We start from the raw sequence: 21,118 nt of genomic DNA, 5'->3' as shown, positions 1-21,118 counted from the left end.
GTTAATTGTCCAATTGCAGCTTCAGGTTATGAAGTCCCATCCTCCCAGTTTGCTCTCCTCAATTCACTGTTGCTTACACTTTTTAGGCCTGAAGCTGCAACAGTGTCCTTGGTTCTTGGGCTGGAAAAGGATTGTTTTGTCTAACTAAACTATGAAGAGAACTTGCTAACACTTCATATGAAGTTCAGAGTCACACACTAATGCAGTACAGAATCTGAAAAATATGAAAGCTAAAACTTAAGGCATCAGTGCCAAAGGGAATCTCCATGAAGCTGTTAAAAGAGGTACCAATATAATGTGCATAGGTTTTCCCCCTTTCCATTGCAGAACTTAAGCTAATTAAGAGGATGATTTACAGTACCTTTCCTTCAGGGCTCTTTGACAAATATGTTACTTAGTGTGTGAAATGTAAGCGCATGGTATCAACGACAATCTAAACAATAGAAGAGAGATGTGACCATGTAGGCACTACACTGGGATGCAGGTCATCTTCTACAGATGCAGCAGAGATGGAAAATGGTTTCTACACCATTCTTGTTGTCCATGGATTATCTGAAACACAGTGGTGGCATGTGTCTTGTACTTTCAGTCATTTTCAGATGTTGCAGATGATGGTATGATTATTTGAGTCTACTAAAATAAATTTTCCAATGGAAGATTTGTCTTTCCTCATAAAGGTTTGTATCAGCTTTTTATTTTGCACTTTTCTGTAATCTCTCTGTGTTTGCTTCTGAGGTATTTTATCTCCTTAATAAATACATATCCCATTTTTCTGGGGTAACAGCTGAAACGCTACAGTTTCCAAGATGATACTGCAGCATCGTTAGCAATGGCAGTATTTGCGAAGAGGACAGCCTTTGAATATGTCTCTCTGGTGTCCCTCTGTATATCTCTGGAACAACAAATCAGTCTGAATTTTCCAGTGTTTACTTATACAAATGTTGGCTCCGTCTGATCTAACCTTCTCCTTGCCTCCCTCAAGTGTCAGCCAGAGTTGTGAACAAATTAGTGCTCTCCTGGGTATCTTGGGTGCTATGGTCACTCAGCACCGAAGCTGCCAGCTCAGCTTGGCTTTTGACAGCTATGAGTATAAAGGGAAAAGAAAGGAAAGATTCCGTTCATTCTGTGCAACAGTTGGTTAAAGCAGAAATGTGCAGAGAATGCGACTGGGAGAGCTGCTGGAGAGGTTCCTCATTTTTGTTAAGAAGTGGAAACATGTACAGGTTAAGCCCAGAGAGATGCATCTGAGGGTAGAACATGTAGAACATGATTGGAAGGAGAATTATTTTATTGATAATGCATGTTTTAGTTTTTCCTCCCTTAGAATAGAAAGAATGCCTCATCTGCAGGAATAATCCACTCCTTTTGCTGAGATAAATGACTCAGATTTCTTCCTCATGGTTCACTCCGTTGTAAATACAGTTAATGACTCAGACTCAGAATGTTTCATTTCCTGCAAATACAATTATTGCCTTGTAAAACAGAGTATCTCCTCCCATTATCCCTTTAGTGACAGAATAACAATCACTACAAGTACAGAAAACTCATCTTTGTCCAGCTGAGTTCAGTTGGAGAACAACTGGTTTAGATCTGCTCCTACTATTAAGGGAGGAATGTCTTTATTTGTATTACACATGATGATTACTTCCGATTATCTCTGCAGAGCTTTAAATAAACAGGGACTTTAGTGTCTGATTAAAGAAATAATGAGTTCTGAATTATTTCTTCCATGTGAATGGAATTTAGGGAGATTCCTGATATGAACCAAGCCCCAAGAAGGCAAGGGTATCCCCCTTTAGAAGGCATGTATGCGGTTTCTCCAGCATCTACCTTGTCTTTCTTAGATGGCGTAAACCAACACTGCTTTTGTTGGAGTGGGGACAGTTTTCACCAAATGAGCCTCTGGCTCTGTTTTTTCTGCCTTCCTATAAGAATTCTGTTTGCAAATTGATGCTGATTTGAATGTGCTTCCCAAAAAGGACACAGCAATGCACCCACATGCATTTTGCTTCTACCCTGTGAAGTATTTTACCATCCTGAAGAAAAATCTCTATGCAGAAGCTTCACTTCTGTGGTACTGAAGAGCTGTTTTCACACCAGTCATACCTTTTACTGTCAGATGGTTTTCCCTGCAGTAAACATGAGACATGCATACACAGGTACTCAAGGCCAAGTTTAACCCCATAAAGAATCAACAGCAGTATTTGATGGAGACTTCCAAACTCTTTGTATGAGCAGCAGCAGTTAGAGATTTCCTCTGCAGCTGACAGTCTACAGCAGAAAGGACGTTTTGGGGAAGTTTTGAAAGATGTTACCACAGCAAAGGACTAGCAGCACTATGCTTGCAATCTAGAGGGATTTAACAGTAAGACTCTGGTTGTGGTGTTGACTGCCAGACAGACTAAACAACAGCACAAGGAACTGAAAAAGTATCAAAGGTATTTCCCCAAAGATTAGCTGCCCATATTACCTTTGTAAGGGAGGGAAGGAAACTTCAGTCTCTCTGACAAAACCTGAAATAGGTCACCAGAAGCAAGCAAACCTGGGAAAGCTTGACCTGCCTGAGACTCCAAGAATTTCCGTGTGCAAGAGAATAATGCATTAAGACAATTCAGCAATATTACTTCAAATTTCTTTGGAAATTACTCAGGAAAATGGAGCCTCAGTACATAACTAAAAGGAGATAGTAAATCTCACATGAAATATCCACTAGGGAGAAATGTGGAAGGAAGCTAGCACATTAGCACATGGCCAAGAGCTAGGGGAGGGAGACAAAATCCAGCCCCTCAGTTTGTCTGTGCTGAGGTGGTTCAGGTCAGCATACCATTCTCTCGTTGAAAGAGGATCTTTGTCCTATTCTGGAGGTTCCCCAGAATTGTAAAGGAGCTGAGAAAGGAGAAACTCTCCAGAGTCTTCTTTCCTGAGCTGTATCTTACAGCTGCTCTACAGGAGGTTGCAATTTGCCCAGAACAGCCAGTAGATGAAATTCACCAGAGCTGCTTTGGTTGCTGTGGAGAGGGTCTGCCTCCATGTGCCATCATGGAAGCATGAGGTAGATGGGGTTTGCATAGGAACAGCTGAACTTCAAGTCTTAGTCTCAAGGATGTTCAAATGTCTCACTGGAAATCAGAGGAACACAGCTGCCAAGTTGCTTTGAAAAAACAGAGTTCACCTTTTTTCTCATGTAGAAACCTTCCAAATGCTTATTCACACTCAATCTTTAAAGTGCATACAAATATTGCATTTGCTAGGCCCTTTGTATAACAGAGAAATTACAGTAACAGTTGGGGATTTTAACATCTATTTTTGTCATTTTGGAGGGATATGTGTTTCTGAGAAGATGTAGCTGGTAAAATTCTTCTATTCTAGTAGGGCAACTGAGAAAGCTCTTCTTGCAGGACCTGAAGTAAAAAGTTGTCACATCAGCAGTGATGGAAAATCACCCTGTGCTGTGCAAGGGATTGTCCCCATATGCTCCTGTCTTTAGTGTAGAAAAAGCTCTGTGACTTCCTCCTACATTTAATTTGCAAAATTAAAATTCACAGGCCTGGTAGCCTTTTAGGGGAGAAGCAAATTTTTCCACCCTTCATGCAGTGGTCCCTTTTCCCACACCATGCTCGGTATAAGTGGTTTGCAGTCAAAGATTACAGACCTCAACACAACTTCTACCCTCTGTTAATGAAAGACAACAGCAATCCGTTAGTTCTGCCTGTTAAATGATGGAATGACTGAATGCACTTTGTACAGCAGCATAAATATGCCTCTTCTGAGATGCATTGTGGCTATACACTGAAAACTTACACACTGCTGACATGAGCCAGAGCCTAGAAATCTATGCTCATCTAAGAGGTCTGGGCAGGGGCACAGGTCCTTTTTTCTCATTTTTCCATGGAGCACAATGGTTTGGCATTCACAATGTGGACTTTGAAAGATAAATAAAAAGCCACAGTTGAACATTAGCTTTCTCTTACCTTCCCAGGAGTACATATTTGCTGCAGAGTTGACACCACTGTTCTGAGTGGTGACAGGGGAGGACAGCATTAGATGACCCTTCCGTTCCCTCCCTAACCTGTAGCCAAAGTTTGGCGGTCCTCCTGCCCACAGGTTTAGAGAAAACCTCTGGTACGTGGGTGGAAGGATCCACACAACTTTTGTACACTGGCTGACTGAGGAACATGTCAGAGCAGGAGCCAGGACATCTTCCCCATGCCTCCCTACTTCACTAAGAAGGAAGCATGAGGCTGGATAGGGCTGAGAGGCTGAAGTGAGGACAGGAAGATGGGGAGGGGTAAAGAAGGGGGGAAAGGGGCTGACAGAAGGAGTGAGGTGAAGAGCAGACAGAAACCAGAAAAAGGAAGGATTTTCATGTCTCCCTTTGACACACCAGCACAATTCATGAGAAAGGCAAGCTTTTGATAAGAAAAATATTTTAAACTCCTTGTTGGCTTAAATATTTGCAGAGCCCTGAGATCAGAGAAACACTTTGGGTGCCATTACACATGCAGCCAGCCATCACATTAAAGGCAGGAATAAACACAGCAATATTACTCCAGTATTATTTTAGTCATGAATGAATCTGAACGCTGCGGTGAGGGCTGGAGGGTTGCAGATGGGATCAAGAGGTGGCTCATAAAACAATCTTGACCTTAGGAGCGGTTTCACACCCTGCGAGAGCTTGTGTGCATCTGTGGGAAAGCAGCCCCCAGACCTCGTGCTATACCTCCACCAGATGTGAGGGCCCACGGGCAGCATCTGGTGCTGCACAGCTCCAAAACTGAGTGCACCAATGCTATATGAAAATCCACATCACACACTGCACACAATAAGTGAAAGCAGAGTGCTGCAGGGTAGATGCAACATCAAAAACTAGGCTGCCAAAAAGTGTAATCTTCCTCCAGGAAATTTATTGCTTGGTAGACTCTGTGCTATTCCCACAGGAAGATATTGGCTGCTGGTGGAGCCATGGGCCTGCCCCAGCTCTTCCTGCATGCAGCATGCAGGTCGGGGTGCCAGGGCACCCCACAAGTGAGCAGGGGCAAAGCTGTGCTTCTGCTCTACGGATCACAAGTGATTGCATACCTGCACATGCAGACACCCCACTGATACTGTGCCACTACTCCACCACCCTGGTAATCATTTTCTTGCTTTGGCTTATTTTTAAGGACTCAGTGGGTACATTTCCATGCTGGGTCACCCCTGTGAAGTGGTACATGAGCTTGTGCTTTGTGCCCATGGAGAGAAGAGGGGTGCAACTGGGGGACTGATGGGACAAGCCCTCTGTCTCTGATCCAATCCCACTAAACAAAGGGTGCTTGTCCAAGGAAAAGGAAAATCAGCCCCCCCACCCAGCTGGGGACCAGCTCCAGGTGGCTCAGAAGTGCAAACAGCATATACCCTTGCCTCTGTCTTTCTCATTTCTGTTTCTACTGATCTTACACACACACACACACACACACACACACATGCTATTTTTAACCTCCAAAAATAAGTTAGTAGGATTTTTTTTTCCTATTGGCTACACGCTATGGTGAAATGACTTCATATATTGACTAGATTTTGTCTCCAAACATGCTGAAATATTTGTGTGAGGGCTGTGTATTGGGACCTGTCAGAGTGCTCTACAGGTTGATGCAAGTGATGCACTGCTTGTCACGAAACTGAGAATGCTGTTATCCGTCGGCTGGCCCAAGCACAGCTCAATGCACAAAGCACTTCTTACAGCCAGCCCAGAGCAGCCCAGCCTCATGCTAACAAAGGCTGGGAGTTCATTTAGCTCATTGCAATCTGCAGATTCCTTCACAAATGTTTTCCCGCAGATGTGCAAACAGCTTTAGAAATGGCGCGTGCGTAGATGGCTGCATTGCGTATGAACACGCTTTGCTTCATCACTTTTAACATACTTCTTAGAAACTCTTGCTCCCAAGCTTAAAAAACACAGATTCCAGTTGCATGCAGAATTTCAGCTTATAAATGACTCCTCTTTGCCTCAATAGCCATGCTCCTCCTGAGGAAATGTGGCTTGAACTCAGACAGAAGAGACTTTTCTTGTTTCTCTTTCAATTTCACTTGACAGGGGATATGACCACTGTGCCACAGGGCCTGCCATGGGGGTTTTAAGCCTTTATTACACCCAGATGGTGGGTACTGACAGAGTCAGCTTTGGGTGTGAAAGATGATGGCTGGCAGGCACTGTGGGGCTGGCCTGTGAGGCTGTGCCATCAGTCCCCAGTAGCCATAGGGTGATATCCTGTGACAGTCTCATTCTTTGAAGGCTGTGACATGTACGTGGTGCTACAAGGCAGGGAAAAATCAGGGAGCAGCTTTGGGAAGGTAGCTGCCTCCAGAGCCACCCCCTTTTTCGGTGATGGAGAGGATTGGTTTCAGACAGATAGACCTTGATACCATGTCTGTGTCAATCATCTTGGCCAAAGCACCCTGCTGGCTTCAGGGTAGTCTGTGTGTCTGTGCTCACAATGACATGGAGGCTGCTGGCAGGACCAGTCTCCTTGTAGGAGTGTGGGTCCAAGGCTGGGAGTAACCATGAATGATCCTTTTGTCCCCTTTCCCCCCTCCCCTTCCTCACACCAGCACATATATATCCTCAGGTGGCCAAGGACCAGGGTATAAATTTGACTTCTCCTTAGTCAAAACTTCCACTAATTTGATCATGGTTTTGCCAAGGAAGGAATAAATATGGAGCAGGGACTTTGGGGATTTGTGCTATAAAAGTGAGAGCTGGAGAAACCGAGACTGAAGCAAATATTTGAAGCAAGCGGTCACATCCAGGCATCCTGGCTCCCTTCTACATGTAATTCTGGCCAAGCCTCTAGCCCCGGCCTCAACACCAGCCCCCATGTAGGGCACAGATTATCAATTGCCAGTGGGAGACCTCTGACAACTGATCACAACAACATCCTGAGTTTCATGAGGGTCAAGTCAGCTCTAGGTCAGGCCAAGCCACAAGGGTTGAGAGCCAACTTCCGACTTCTGACCCTGTACACTGGTGCTGTGCACAGCTCTTTGTCCCAAACCTCTGCAACACAGTTATCAAGCATACTCATATAAAGGCAAGCTGGAAATTTCACACTTCTAAATGCAAAATAGATCACTCCATACAATTTTCCCATTTGTGCGAGTGTATTTCACCTTGGTGCCAGCATACACATATTTCCAGGTACAGCACATATCCCTATCTTGTGAAAATTCAGACACTTCTTGTCTGCTGCCTGAAAATTTGAGATTTGTCTTTTCCTTAAAAGCTCTAATGTCCAGTCTTGGAGCAGTTTAAATACCCAAAGGACTGGGGTTAAAACCAGCTGAATGATCCCCAATGCAGTCTTAAAAATGAATTTCCTGTTCCCTCAGGTGTGGGTAAGTCCTTTACTTGCAGCTGGGCCAATGAATTGGGCACCTTATTTCTTTCATTTTCCCATTAGCCAGTGTGTAATAAAGCACCACAGACATCAAGCATAGTTTAAATCTCCACTTCTACTTCTGCTCAATATGCGTGTCTGTGTAAGGCATAGGATTTTTTTCCCTTGGTCTCTTTTCTGTTTCAATTTATCTCCCTCACTCAGGAGTTTGCTGGTGAATACAATGGCTTCAGACTGGAGAGAGCTGCAGCTAATTTTCTTATTCTGTTGGAATAAATGGCTGTTGACTCTTACAGAAGTAGGTTAGTCTTGTCATGTGGTTCTAATATCCCTGAGTCCCAGCCACAGAGCTCCTAATGCCGGTTGTATAAAAAATACATCTTTCATACATGGCTGTATTTGTCCTTGTTTTATGCTTTTTCTGCGTATCCAGCTCTAAAAAATGCTGACCTTGGAAAGGTCCCATTGTAAATGTGCTTTTCTGAACACTCTAGTCCTCCTTGCTCAGGTAGCTTTTACTGCTTGCCCTACCATGAAAGAGGAAGGGAAGCCTCCACGCCATGGGAAAAGTATAAATCTCTTGCTGTAGGATGCAGGGTCCTTGTGGACCTTGCCACACGCCCTTCATTGGCCAAGGAAGCCGCTGCACAGTGAGATCCCAGTTTGATGCTACCCTCCTCTGGAGCTCAGATGTCATCTCCCACAGCCTCACTCTTCCCACTGTCCTTTGGTTTCTCAGGATAGCACTCAAGGAGTGCTGCTGTAATCTCCCCAGTATCCCCAAGGATACAAGGGAAGCTAAAAGCATAGAGCTCCAAAAAAACTGGAAGCCTGACATGGTGTCTTTCACCACAGCAAGCTATGCACTGCAGTTACTCACAATAAACCAGGTGGCACCCAAATAACTTTTACTTTCTGTCATCGGTAGTCTCTATGAAGGCCCAGGAATGAATCAAGTCTATTGCTCCATTTCATGTATTTCCATAAGGTGGAGTGGCCTCTGTCTGGATACAGTTTCTAGGAAAAAAGGTGTTGAGGTCTAAGGATGGAGGTTCACTGTCTTCTTAAACTACCACAAGGTGATGACTTGCCCCTGGTCAAGGAGGATTGGCTTAGGGAACACCCAGGCAAGCTCAATATCCACAGGCCCTGACAGGATGTATCCATGAGTACTGAAAGAGCTGGTGAACACCACAGTGAGGCCACTCACAACATCTTTGGAATGTCATGGTGATCAAGAGAGCTGCCTGAGGACTGGAAGAAAGGAAATGTCACCCTAGTCTTCCAAAGGTGCAAGAAGGAAGACTCAGGGAACTGCTGGCCAGTCAGCCTCACCTGAATCCCTGGGAAGGTTATGGAAAGGTTATAGAGTGCTTAATTCTGGAAACCATCTTTATACACAGGAGTGTCATGAAAGGGATCAGGAGTTGTCAGCATGGATTCACTCAAGGTAAACCATGTTTGACCAGCCTGATGACATTCTACAATGAAACAACTCCTGAATGGACGAGAGGGGAGCAGTGAGTGTTGTCTACCTCGACTTCAGCAAGGCTTTTGACAGCATCTCTCAAAATATCCTTATAGGCAAACTCAGGAAGTGTGGACTGGATGAGTGGACAGTGAGGTGGATTGAGAATGGGCTGAACAACAGATGCCAGATGGTTGCAATCAGTGGCACAGGGTCTGGTTGGAGGCCGGTAACAAGTGGTGTCCCCCAAGGTTCAATCCTGGGCCCAGTGGTGTTTAATTTATTCATTAATGACTTGGATGAAGGAGCAGAGGCCTTGTCAGCAGCAAGTTCATGGACAACACAGAGCTGGGAGGACTGGCCAATACCCCAGAGTGTTGTGCGCCCTCCAGAAGGATCTTGACAGGCTGGAGAGATGGGCAGAGACAACCCATCTGAAATTCATCAAAGGCAAATGCAGATCCTACACCTGGGAAAGAATAAACCCCTGCATCAGCACAGGCTGGGGTCTGACCTGATGGGAAGCAGCTTTGTGGAGAAGGATCTTCAGTTATACATGTTAGAGGCATCCTCTGAGAATGGCAGGTGAGACAAGAAGGGCAGTTTCAGTGGTCACAGATCCTGACATCTTTATGTTTAGGTGAGAACTGGGAAATAAGCTTTGGGAAGCATGTTTTGATATTTAAATGCCCAGCAGAGTAAGGGCAAAAAAATGGTATTCAAGTGCTTTTGAGGATCCAAGATGTAGAGCTCTGAAAGTATAAATGCAGCACTCTTGACAACCATGCTTGGCAATTAGTTATGCTCTTGAGAACCAGTTGCATACAATAAGAAGATCTATCATATTCTATGGATTATAGGGATTTATGTATCACTTATGTATCTTTGGGATAAGGTTTTAGCATATAGAATCAAACCATGGGCATGAGGAAAACCTGTGGCTATCTACTGTGTCCTTTTCACAATGCCATTCTCTCAAGCATAAATTGGTCAGACATTTCAATTTATTTACTGTCATTTCTCAGCTATAAACATTCTGAATGGTTTAAAACATTCAAACTATTCTTGCCATAGCATCCACAGTAATGCAAAGTGCAAGCATTTTGCAAGCTGAATAGCATCTGAATCGTTCAACAGCTAAAAGATATGTAGCAGAAATGAAAACTTGGTGAAGTAACCTTTGAAGGACAGCATAATCCTCCTTTTAATATTTGTTGTTAACTCAGAGACTTCAGGTTATTATTTTGTTTCCAGCATATGAATCAACAATTTGACTTTGCTAGACGCACAGTTCTGTACCTCTGAATCCTAAAAGCATATTGTTTACACAACATAATCAGCAAATGAAAATTATCTTGTTCACAGAGGATCTGGTTCCCACAAAATATCCACACCCTTCCTTGCTCATGAATTATGGATGTCTGGAGCCTTTACCAGAAACTTGGCTGGGCTGTGTAAAATCATTTTCTGGAGTGCGTGTTTTATTTTGAATGAAGCAAGCAGGCAAGAAGCCAGTAGGATTAAAATGGATTCTTTATTTAAAACAACTCACAAAATACAGCAGCTCCTACCATTTTGTTAGTGTCGCCTATTTCTTTCCAGATCCCTTTTCCAGGTTCTGACTGGTGCTCTGAAGTATGCTCTGCATCTCTCAGGGCACATCAGAGGGTGCCCAGGGCCAGTCGCCACCGGAGAGCCAGTGGACACGAGAACAAGGAGACTCTTATTGGAGCCCCAGCTGCCAAGTCACTGGGTCCATTATCCCAACCCTAGCATGAGGAAGGGACATCCATCTTTCTGCTCACTCAGTTGAAGGGAAATAATTCCTTCAGGTATAATTTGGAAATACTGTGAAGCTTTAATTCTCTGAAATCATAACAAAGAGCTCTCAGATTCCCTGATGAAAAAGGGAATGCTCTGTATCTATCTAATATTACATTGCACTCACAGCTCTCTGAATTTATTTGGACAGGATTAACAGAAGTTTATTGAATACAGGCAAAATAATAAATCGACCGCATCGACAAGAGCTGGGATAACATGAGGTACTCTGACAGTGCCAAGAACTGTCCTGCTTGACCAAGCACAATGCAGTCACCTTCTCCACTCCAAGCAAAATCTACCTGTGTGACCTCCTTTAAGTCACTGCAAGGTTTTTCTCCTTGTTGAATTTGATACAAAACCGAGAAACTGTACAAACCTGAAACAAGAGATACAGATCTTCTTTGCTGAAGAAGAGGTACCCTGACAGCAACAAACAAACTACCTCTAGTGTCATGAAAGATACCAGAGTATTGTAAAAAAATAATTCTTGGTGCAATTAAACCAAAAGGTGCCAAATTATTTAGCAATGACCTCTGACAGGAGAAATCAAATCTGTGTCTTAGACTCCCCCCACAATTACTGTTTCAATGTCAGTTGTCTGTCTGCTGTCAGACCTGGAGAGCCCTGGTTCCTGCCCTCTGCTGGTGTCAGCAGAGCTGAAGTGTTTCTGAATTCTAGCAACAGCCACCCCTAAAGGCCCATGAAAGTACTCGTTCTTATCCACTGCCCTTGGGTCCTCATCATACAGGAATCCCTTCCAAGGCCACTGCCCTGAAACAATAGATCATCCTTTTGCTATCTGACCTCCAGAGAGCCAAGAACTGGCCTCTCCCACAATGAAAAAATCTTTCCTGACTGATGATACCCTCATTACAAACATGGCCTTGCCACCTCTTTAATCACTACTCCTTCTTTCTTGTTTTGTCTTTCCATGTTCACTGCCTATTACTTTGCTCAGCTCAAGAACTTTGACTTTGTCAACACCACAGGCACTAACCCTTGCAGAGAACCCTGAGCTGAAGGAACAACTGCTTGCTCCATGCCAGCCCCTGTCCCAAAATTGCCTCTTCCCTGTCCCACATCTCACAGCTGAGGCTGGGATGGGCAGAGGGGAGCGCTTCTAGGCTAGGACAAACCATACTGAAAATGAGGGAGGAAAAGGGGGAAAAAAAGTGCAAGAGCCCTGTAGGTGCAATTGGCAGCTGTGTAGTTAGGAGGACTTAGAGGGCTCCAGAAAGAAAGCATTTCTCTGTGCACTTTGAAAAGTGATTTGTTTGGAAAAGATGCCAGGCAGAGCTCTTCAGAGCTAATTGCAAGAAGTAAGCATAATGGTGACATCTTCAAAACTGGCCAGCTACCAATGGGCTTTTGCAGGGCCAGAGTGATAAGGCTGGTAGAAGATTATTTTCTTTGTTGTAGTGAAATCACATAGTCCTAGTTCTTATAGCAGTGTAGGTGTTTATCCAAGAACATATGCTAAAGAAATACCTATGTCACTGAGACAAGAGCAACCACCATAATTTATATGAGAAGGCTGACATTCCAGCATTAAGTAAAAAAATATTCTTGACATTTGCCATTTTTATATCACCTCTGGGCAGGATATCCAGTCAGACATTGCCACAGTCCAATTAACCAGATAAGAGGAGGGACAAAAGATAACGTTCAAAAATACACAATTCTCCCCCCTTCCCTTGCCTGAAAATAAAAATTAATTAGAGTAGGATTATACATTTGTTATCATGTCTATTAATAATCAGCCCAAGGGCACAGAGAAGAGACCTTTTGACAAAGCAGAAATTAGAAAGAAATAGCTTGGGAGATCTGCTTAGAGTAGATTAGAATTGTTGCTGAAAAGGTTTCCGACTCCCCAGAAGATGCTCGGAGTTCCAGTATCATATTAGGGGAAAGTACTACAAAGGCTGCCAAAAAAGCATCAGAAGAAAATTAATGTAAGAGGAAAGACTGAGGCAAGATGGTGTTTCAAAGATTACAGGCTTAATGTTGGGAATTTCTCTAGGCCAGCTTTTGTACCATCAGCAAAAGGTCCCGAGTTAAAATAAAATCTGTGTATTCTATTTCTACTTTCTGATACTACTATTTCCTACATGTGGTACTTTCTTTGGCTTATAAGGGAACCAACACTGAGAGATCCACTGTATTGCAAAAAAAAAAAAAAAAGAGCTGTATTTTGGTGTCAAAAAGGGTCATGCCTCTGACTTCTGCTGTTTCTGATCTGAGTGACAATGAAAACTGTTTTCGTGTGCAGGACAGAAGGGTCATCTTGGAGCTTGTGGAAGTTAATTATGCTTCAAATCAGAGGGAAGAATGAAAGGACTATTTCTGAAAACAAGTAAACACAAAAAATACAAAGGTACTAAAAATAATCATGCAGCCACTAGAATGGCAGGAGTCAGGAGTGTTCAGTGCTTTCAGTGCTTCAAACAAGTGAGAATTGGAGCCAGGGACATAGGGGAAGAGCAGGGAAATACTTCTTTTGGTGACAAATTCCATCCTACACAAATATAAATATACCCAGACAGATGCAGACAAGAGGAAGAAGATCTGCCCAAGAAGACAAACAGTAAGACATGCTGATGAATTTATGTGTAGTTCCACTGCTGCATATCCTGCTTCCTTCTGGTCAGATAAGTATGTAAAAAACCAAACCAAACAAGGCAAAATTCACTAGTGCCTTTTGTACTTCGAAGTGGAAAGAGAGGAAACAGAGGAAAACAATGCTGCTTCCAAGGGCACACACTAAATCAATTGCTGTAGAAAAATGGAAGCTTGTAAGAGTCTATTAATGAAATAAATTCTCTGTGTATGACAAAAACTTCCTAACTTAAAGCTTTCACAGATAGAAGAAGGTACATTCTCCCATGTACATTAAAGCCATCAGAAGCAGTTTTGTAATCACAACACTTCAGCTATTGCTTCCTGTCCAAGCACAGTGTAATCAGGAGAGTGAAGTGCTCCTGCCCATAATAAACTTAGAAGCCCTTAGCAGTAGTTAGCAGCAGTTGTTTTTTTCCCAGATGACAGCACAATCATTTTTCCTATGCTATTTAATGAGATAGGATGAACCTGGAGTCTTTGCCTTACAAAAAGACACTAAAAAAAAATAGTTGCATGCAATTGCACATGGTAAGATCATTCTTAAGGTAAGATCATTCTTAATAACACAAGACTTAAGTGCCTGAGAGCAATCATTAACATGAAGAAGGGAAAGGTGGGTCATCTATAGTATCTGTAGTGTGGAATTCTGTGCTTTTCCTGTGTCTGTGGAATTTAACAAATATTACCACTGAAGATTTGCAAGATTTGTTTTAGCAGAGCAGTCAGGAAAGTCTTCCTCTTTTTACCTGCTCTCCAAGATACTGTGGTAAAACAAACCATTTCTTTCTCAATCTGTCTGCATGGTTCCTCATTATTAATTGTATTTCCCAAGCTTCAGGAGTGTCTTCATTAACCTTAGGAAGTCTTGTTTTCAAATTCCAAATGTGGTTTCTTCTCTGATCCTTCTTACATCCCCCTCCTTAAAATGAAAGGCTCCCATTCATAGTTACCCTTTCTTTCCTTCTCTTTTGCCAGTTTTCAGTCCAATATGCTCATTGTCCTTCTATTCCATGACTTCAGACCTTAGACATTTTAACCAACAGTGGAGAATGTTGTCAAATGCTTTCTGAAAAACGGAGTCTATAATATCCTTTCCCCTTCCTTACCAGGGCAGTAATTTCCTCAAAGAATTCCAACAAATTAGTTAGGCATGATCTCCTTTCCCTGAATTGATGTTAGCTGTCTTTAATCAAGCTCTGCTTTTCCAAGTGTTCCCTATTTGATTCCTTAAAGGAGTTTCAGAGTCTTTTCCCTTTAGTGAAGTTAAACTGACAAGTCTGATTTTTCCCAGGGTTTGGGGAAGCTGTGTCCTTTTTTTTCCTTAAGAAAAAAATGATAAGAAATAAACTTCAAGTAATTTCAATAGCCTCTCATCTAGAGACACTTATTCCCCTGGATTCTTAAGCACAACTTTTGCTGTCAGGAAAGACAAGGATGTAAGAAGAAGAAGAAGAAGTAGTAGAAGTAGTAGTAGTAAGTAGTAGTAATCGTAGTAAGAAGACAAGGATGAGAATAAAGAAACACATTATTACAACTTTGGGTAATCAGATATATTTTGAAATTTTGAATCAGGTATATTTTGAAAGTTGGAAACCAATAATAACAGATATTTCTGATGAAGCCTATGATTTGTGTGGATCAAAATCAGCTCCAGTTCCTCTGCAGGGAAACAACTGGGACTCATACAACCCTACAGCGCTTCCTCATGGACCTCGCTGTGGAACCTCTGCTGCAATGGGACATGGTTTGTGTTGAAGTCCTTGGTGTATGCATTTAAGGGGCTTTTCAGGCTGCCCCCGAGGTCATCCTTCACTTCAGGCATGGGTAAATTGGGAAGAGGATGTGGGAGATTAGTCCATCAGTGTGCATGTCTTCCTGTGCCCATGAATGATGTAGTGCATGCCCTGGCTTCACGATGGCACAAACCTCTCTGCACACACTGCTGAGTGCAACTGCATCCATGTCCAAGTCAACTGCTTGCCACGCAGTGCCACAGCTCTTGCTGCATATTTGCTGGCCACATCCAGTAACCTCTGACTGCACTTGGGACAAGCCATGAGGGGCAGGCAGATCACGGCTTGGGGGGAGGCTGTAGCCCAGCCTCACCTGCAGTGCCTCAGGACAGGGCAGCCTGGGAGCCTGGCACAGGGCACTTACCATACCCTCTTGCTCCCACAGCTGGGTTTGGCCTTTATTGTGGGTGGGTTTCACTGTAATGTTTTCATAAATCACTCCTTTCTGCAGACGCAAGCTTCATTCCCACTGTGCTCTAGGGACAGAGACAGAGGACAGACAAGAGGAGAGCTGCCTCGGGGAAGGGGACAAAGGTATGGTCATGCAGGATGGCCTTGCACCTGGCCATTGCACCTGGACTCATGTAGTAGCAGAATAGCCAACACATAATTATATCCAAGAAACAAAAGAAGTTTTCACTGTCATTGGTAGCAAAAAGGAAATAAAAAAGTCAAAGAAAATAAGGAGGTTCTGCCTCTTTTGAAGTATACAAGATCCACTCGAAATTACAGCAATAAGCACATCCCATGAAACTTTACATTTTGATATGAAGTTGGATTGTATGCACTGTGCATTTCTTGGATTCCCATCTCTGCAAGTGATACTGAATTGATCTAAGATTAGAAATAAGACATCCTACTATGTCAAGAGTAAGGTTTCCCATAAGAAACCTACAATGTCAGTAGGTTTCTGTCCAGAGTAAAGGCAACTGCTGGATCCTCCTCATTTCAAGCACAATGTGTTAACACAGACTGTTCTGGGAACATATAATTTACTGCTCAAAAGGAAAGGGGGTTCTGGAGGCTGAAGAATCTCTCACAAGTAAAGAATATAAATTTTAAAACGTACCAGAATCAGTCATTAACATCAGTTGTGCTTGAAACACTAGATAGCCCTCAAAGCTGTTTCTTCATACTTAAGAGAACAATACCCACTTCCTGCTTCTGGCTGTACTCTTGTTTTCTTCTTGCCACTAAGCACCATTCTAAGAGCATCAGACTTCTGGGAAGGGAGTTTCATAAACTCTCTCTTAAACGCTTCTCCCTCTTTAAAAAAAAACCTCCACCATAAATGACCCCCCCCCCCCCAAAAAAAAAAAAAAAAAGCAAACAAAAAAAACCCCCCAAAACAAAGAACAAAACAAAACAAAAAAAACAAAACCCAAAAAAGCACCCAAAAAAACCCCCTTTTATAAGCAGCAGCTTTTCATCACACTGGATACACTGTCTCCAAGGATGTCCAGTGCAGTGTGGGGAACCCAACAGAAGTGCAGAAGGAGCTGACACACTTCATCCTTGACATTTCAGTCCCATGACAGCCCAAGCATGCAGCAGTAACTCCTTTATTAAATCTCAACCCAATTCAGAGAGTGTTTCCAGATCTTCTCCAAAACCAATAAAATACTATTTTTTAAGAGCCAGGAATGCTGCTGTTTTGACAGACCATTAAAAGACACATTGTACTGCTACAATTTTATCATTCACCTATGTTACTAGGACCTACAGCAGCTTCTTCCTGTTATCAGGTTTGACATTTTTGACAGATTTCTGATTGACCTGACATCACTGCACCCAAAAATTCTATGTATCTGGTGTCTTATTAATTCCCACATAAAAATACTGTGATTCAGCTGATTTAAAGCAGTTTGAGCTTGCCCTGAAAACAGGCCTTCAGTTAAAGATGTACCTCCTTTTCCAGTTCCTATTCACAGCTTGCTTGGTTTGGCTAGCTTTCCTATGCTGACTACTAGGCTGGCTCTCAGCAGACCACCCCACACTACTCACCCTCAGACCTTACCAGGCCTCCACGAGTGCAGATGTTAGGATAGTGACCTGCTTAAGTATTTTTGATTCCTGCTGTGCCCCTTGTCCTGACTCAGCATCCTGGTGAGAGCAACGTGATTACTGCTACCATTGTCACTCACCCAGCTGGTGAGGTTCCTCGCCATGGTTATTTGCCTGTGGTAGCTTCAAAGACCATCAGCATCACCTCCCTGGGGTTTACCAGATGCAGGTTAGCAGTTGCCTGCTTTGTACTGCATGCCCATTGCAAAAGGACTTATGGAAGAAAACCACAAAGAAATGAACTGTGAGTGCATCCCATCACCCTCCTATGGTGGGCCCAGAAGTCACAGTGCTGTGAGCCTGCCTCAGTGAGAAGTGATTTCTTAGCTGACATTTGGGCATGTGGAAGGCTAATAAGTGCTTGCACTGCTTTTCAGCCAGCTAATCAAAATCAGTTGTGGTTTATTTCTAGCCTTCACCTTCATATGCACTGAGGAAAAAAAGTCACTGGTACCGTCCACTAAGTCGTCTGCAGTTTTTCCATGTCCAGTCAAATCTTGATGTTATTTTCAATAGACTAATACAGAACATATGTAAATTGGACTGTAAGAACATATTTAGTATATTTACCTTTGAAAAATGAAGTTATGATGAGGAATGAACATCAAGGGGGAAGAAGGTGGGGAGATGGCTGGGAATATTTCATCAGGGCACAGCTAATCTCCAATCTGGATGCGCTGTTCCCAGGTGATCAAGAGCTGACTGAGTTTCAATCACAAATGTGGCTCCTTTCTTTTCTGCTTTAAACCAAAGTGAGCTTGAATTCTCTGGGCTAATCTACATCTTTTTCTCATTGCAAGACTTGGCACTATTCAGTACAAATAGCATGCATTGCTCAAGGAACTGCAAGAGTAATGAAGGCCGAGGCTTTTTGAATCGTGCCTGAGATGCATTAGCAAAGCTGTGGGGCACTTCCCGCAGCACCTGCCTGGGCTGTTCCTGGCAGCCCTGGGAGCTGATGGCTTTTCCCTTTCCAGTCCTCCAGATGAAAACGACTTTCAAAGAGGCAGCTCCTATTGCATGCTTGATTTTGGCAAGTAAAGGCTGATGCTTACGTGGGAAGAGAAATCACCCATTCCTTTTCATCGTGACCTCTTTACCTAAGCTTCACAGCACATCTGGTCCTCTTACCCTGTGCCGCTGCCTCTGATGCACCCTTTCTTCTTTCCATTTTCTCCCTTTGTAACTTATCCCCCTCTTATGTTACCACCTTTCAAAATCATAATAGCTTAACATGATGTTTCCTGCTATCATTCCTTCCTCACCTCCTCACCTGTGGTCCTGGTTGCAGCCATAAGCTCTTTGGGAAATGGACTTCCTTCACCTCCTTTCTGCATCTGCTGGATGGGGGCCCCAGGCCTGCTTGCTCCGCAGGCTAATAAAGGTGAATAAAAGTAGTGATAACATGTAGCAACTCTGCTCCTTAACTAATCAGTTCCTACACATGTTGAGTACTTTACTTCTTTAGAAATTGCATATCCAATAGCAGAAAATGGGAATTAGTCTGTGATGTTATGTGTTGTCAGTTCAAAGGACAGTAATCGCCTCACCTGAGTTATGCTGCTGACCTGATACAAAATGAATTTGGAATTCAAGTCATGGGAATACATTTTTCATGAACCATTTGAAGATGGAATTCCTGAAGAAATTAGTGAAAATTTTTGCATAAGGTTAATAACAAGAAAGTCTTGGCCTGCTCCTTAGGAGTTCACAAGTCAAAAAAGTACTGAACTTCATCCAATAAATAATGCATTATGAATTGTTCACACAGCTGGGCTCTACTTGCAAGGGAAGTTCAGGGGGGGGTCTAATAATCCCTCTTCATGCAGAATATTTTATTATGGAGAAAATAGTAATTCAGAGGATTCTCAATTTTTCTCCTGTAATAAATTAAGAAACTGTTTGATTTTCACATATGCAAGGAAAATGCTGGTTTTTTCACCGTTGCAAACTATCTCAGAATAGTTTTTTTTTAAAGGAAATTACTAGCATGGCTGCCATTAAAAAAATCAGCATTGGTCCAGTAATTACCACACAGTCCCAAATGATGTAGTACAGGAAAATATATTTATCCCAGAGATAGTGTATGGTAACTTATGGTAAAAGTTGCTTCTTTAGGAGCAGCCACCACAACTCCATCTGTTTTAGCTAAAATAACTGTCCAAGTGACCCCAATTTCAACTTTATGAGGCTCATACTAATAGGGAATCTGAAGAAAATGAGACAGAGTTTAACTTCGTGTCACTACTCACATTTTCAAGCTCTTTATCAAGTATCTCTTAAAAGTGTCCTGTATGCTAGAGCTCCAAACGTCTGTCTGCAAGTGATGGACTCATCTTTAAAGAAACAGATCCACTTAATGTGTCGAGCTACAAACATGAGCCTATTGGTGCATATGAACTAACATGTCACCCAGTGATTGATGTTTCCCTATTACTCTGCCAAAATACATTAAGTTAAGCTCCTTTTCATCTCCACAAATAGTCGGGACTACAGATGGCCCTCATTTGTAATCCTCAGGAACTAGCACAACCAAGCAATGCGAGAGGGTGTCAGTACCCATCGCCCGCCTGAAACAGATTAGGGAGATTTCAGCATGGAGCAGCGTCACAGGAACAAAGTAACACAGCAAGAAATAATGGAAAGGAAGGGGTGCTGATAGTGGCTGTGGGCATTAGCAAACTGTGCAAATGACCGTGCTCTCTGAGCAGACAATCAGAGAATGACATTGTCACAGAATCACAGAATGGGTACAGTTGGAAGGGACCTTGTCCGACCTCCCTGCTCAAGCTCAGGGTCATCCCTGAACACATTGCACAGGCCTGCATCCAGACAGTTCCTGAATATCTCCAGTGAGGGAGACTCCACAACTTCCCTGGGCAACCTGTTCCAGTGCTTGGTCACCAGCAAGGTAAAGAAGTCCTTCCTCATGTTCAGGTGGAACTTCCTGTGCATCAGTTTCTGCCCATTGACTCTTGTCCTAGGGCGTGGAACCACTGAGAAGAGCCCGGGTCCATTCCACTGACACCCTCCCTTCAGATAATTATAGACATTGATGAGGTCCCTTCTCACTTGTCTCTTCTCAAGAATTAACAGGCCCAGTTCTCTCAGCCTGTCCTCATACAAGAGATGCTCCAGTTCCTTGATCATCTTTGTTTCCCTCTGCTGGATCTGCTCTGAGCACCATGACTCTTTTGTACTGAGGAGCCCAGATCTGGACACAGCACTCCAGATGTGGCCTCACCAGGGCTGAGTAGAGGGGCAGGATCACCTCCCTGGACCTTCTGGGAATGCCCTTCCTAATGCACTCCAGGATACTATTATGCCTTTTAATGAGAAGGGCACTCTGCTGGCTCATGGACAACCACACAACTTGTCTGCCACAGCCTCCAGGTCTTTCTCCACAGATCTGCTTTCTCAGCCGGTCACCCCCAGCTGGTGCATGAGGTTATTGAGATTCAGTAATATTTCAGCAGTGTGCATGACTTGAGTCTGCGTATTTTTTAGTGGCATTCTGGTTCCACTGAATTTCATGGCTCATCTACTGACTTCAGTTTTGGTCAGGATTTCATCATGGCATGAAGATTGTTGAGGTCCTGGATGAGAGGCGGAAAAAAGTGGGGTTGTTTCTTGGCACTGTTTGTCTAGTGAGCTTGTGTGACTGGGAGATGGCTGGGCATCTGCTTTTTAAAGTTGTGCAAAGCAATTCCCTGTGGCCTTGGACTGTTTGCTGGAGGCTCCCACTTTAGGTGTCCTGGCTGCAGCTGGTCATAGAATCACTGAATGGTTGGAGTTGGCAGGGGCTTAAGAGATTGTCTAATTCTAATCCCCTTTCCATGCAGAGGTATACCTTCCACCAGGCCACTCAAAGCCACAACAAACCTGGCCTCAAACACTGCCAGGGATAGGGCATACACAGGCTTCTCTGAGCAACCTGTTCCAGTGCCTCACTACCTTCACAAGTAAAGAATTTCTTC

Source organism: Motacilla alba, chromosome 1A, assembly GCF_015832195.1.
Source record: "Motacilla alba alba isolate MOTALB_02 chromosome 1A, Motacilla_alba_V1.0_pri, whole genome shotgun sequence".
NCBI lineage: Eukaryota > Metazoa > Chordata > Aves > Passeriformes > Motacillidae > Motacilla > Motacilla alba.
Note: the sequence above shows the minus strand (reverse complement) of the source record.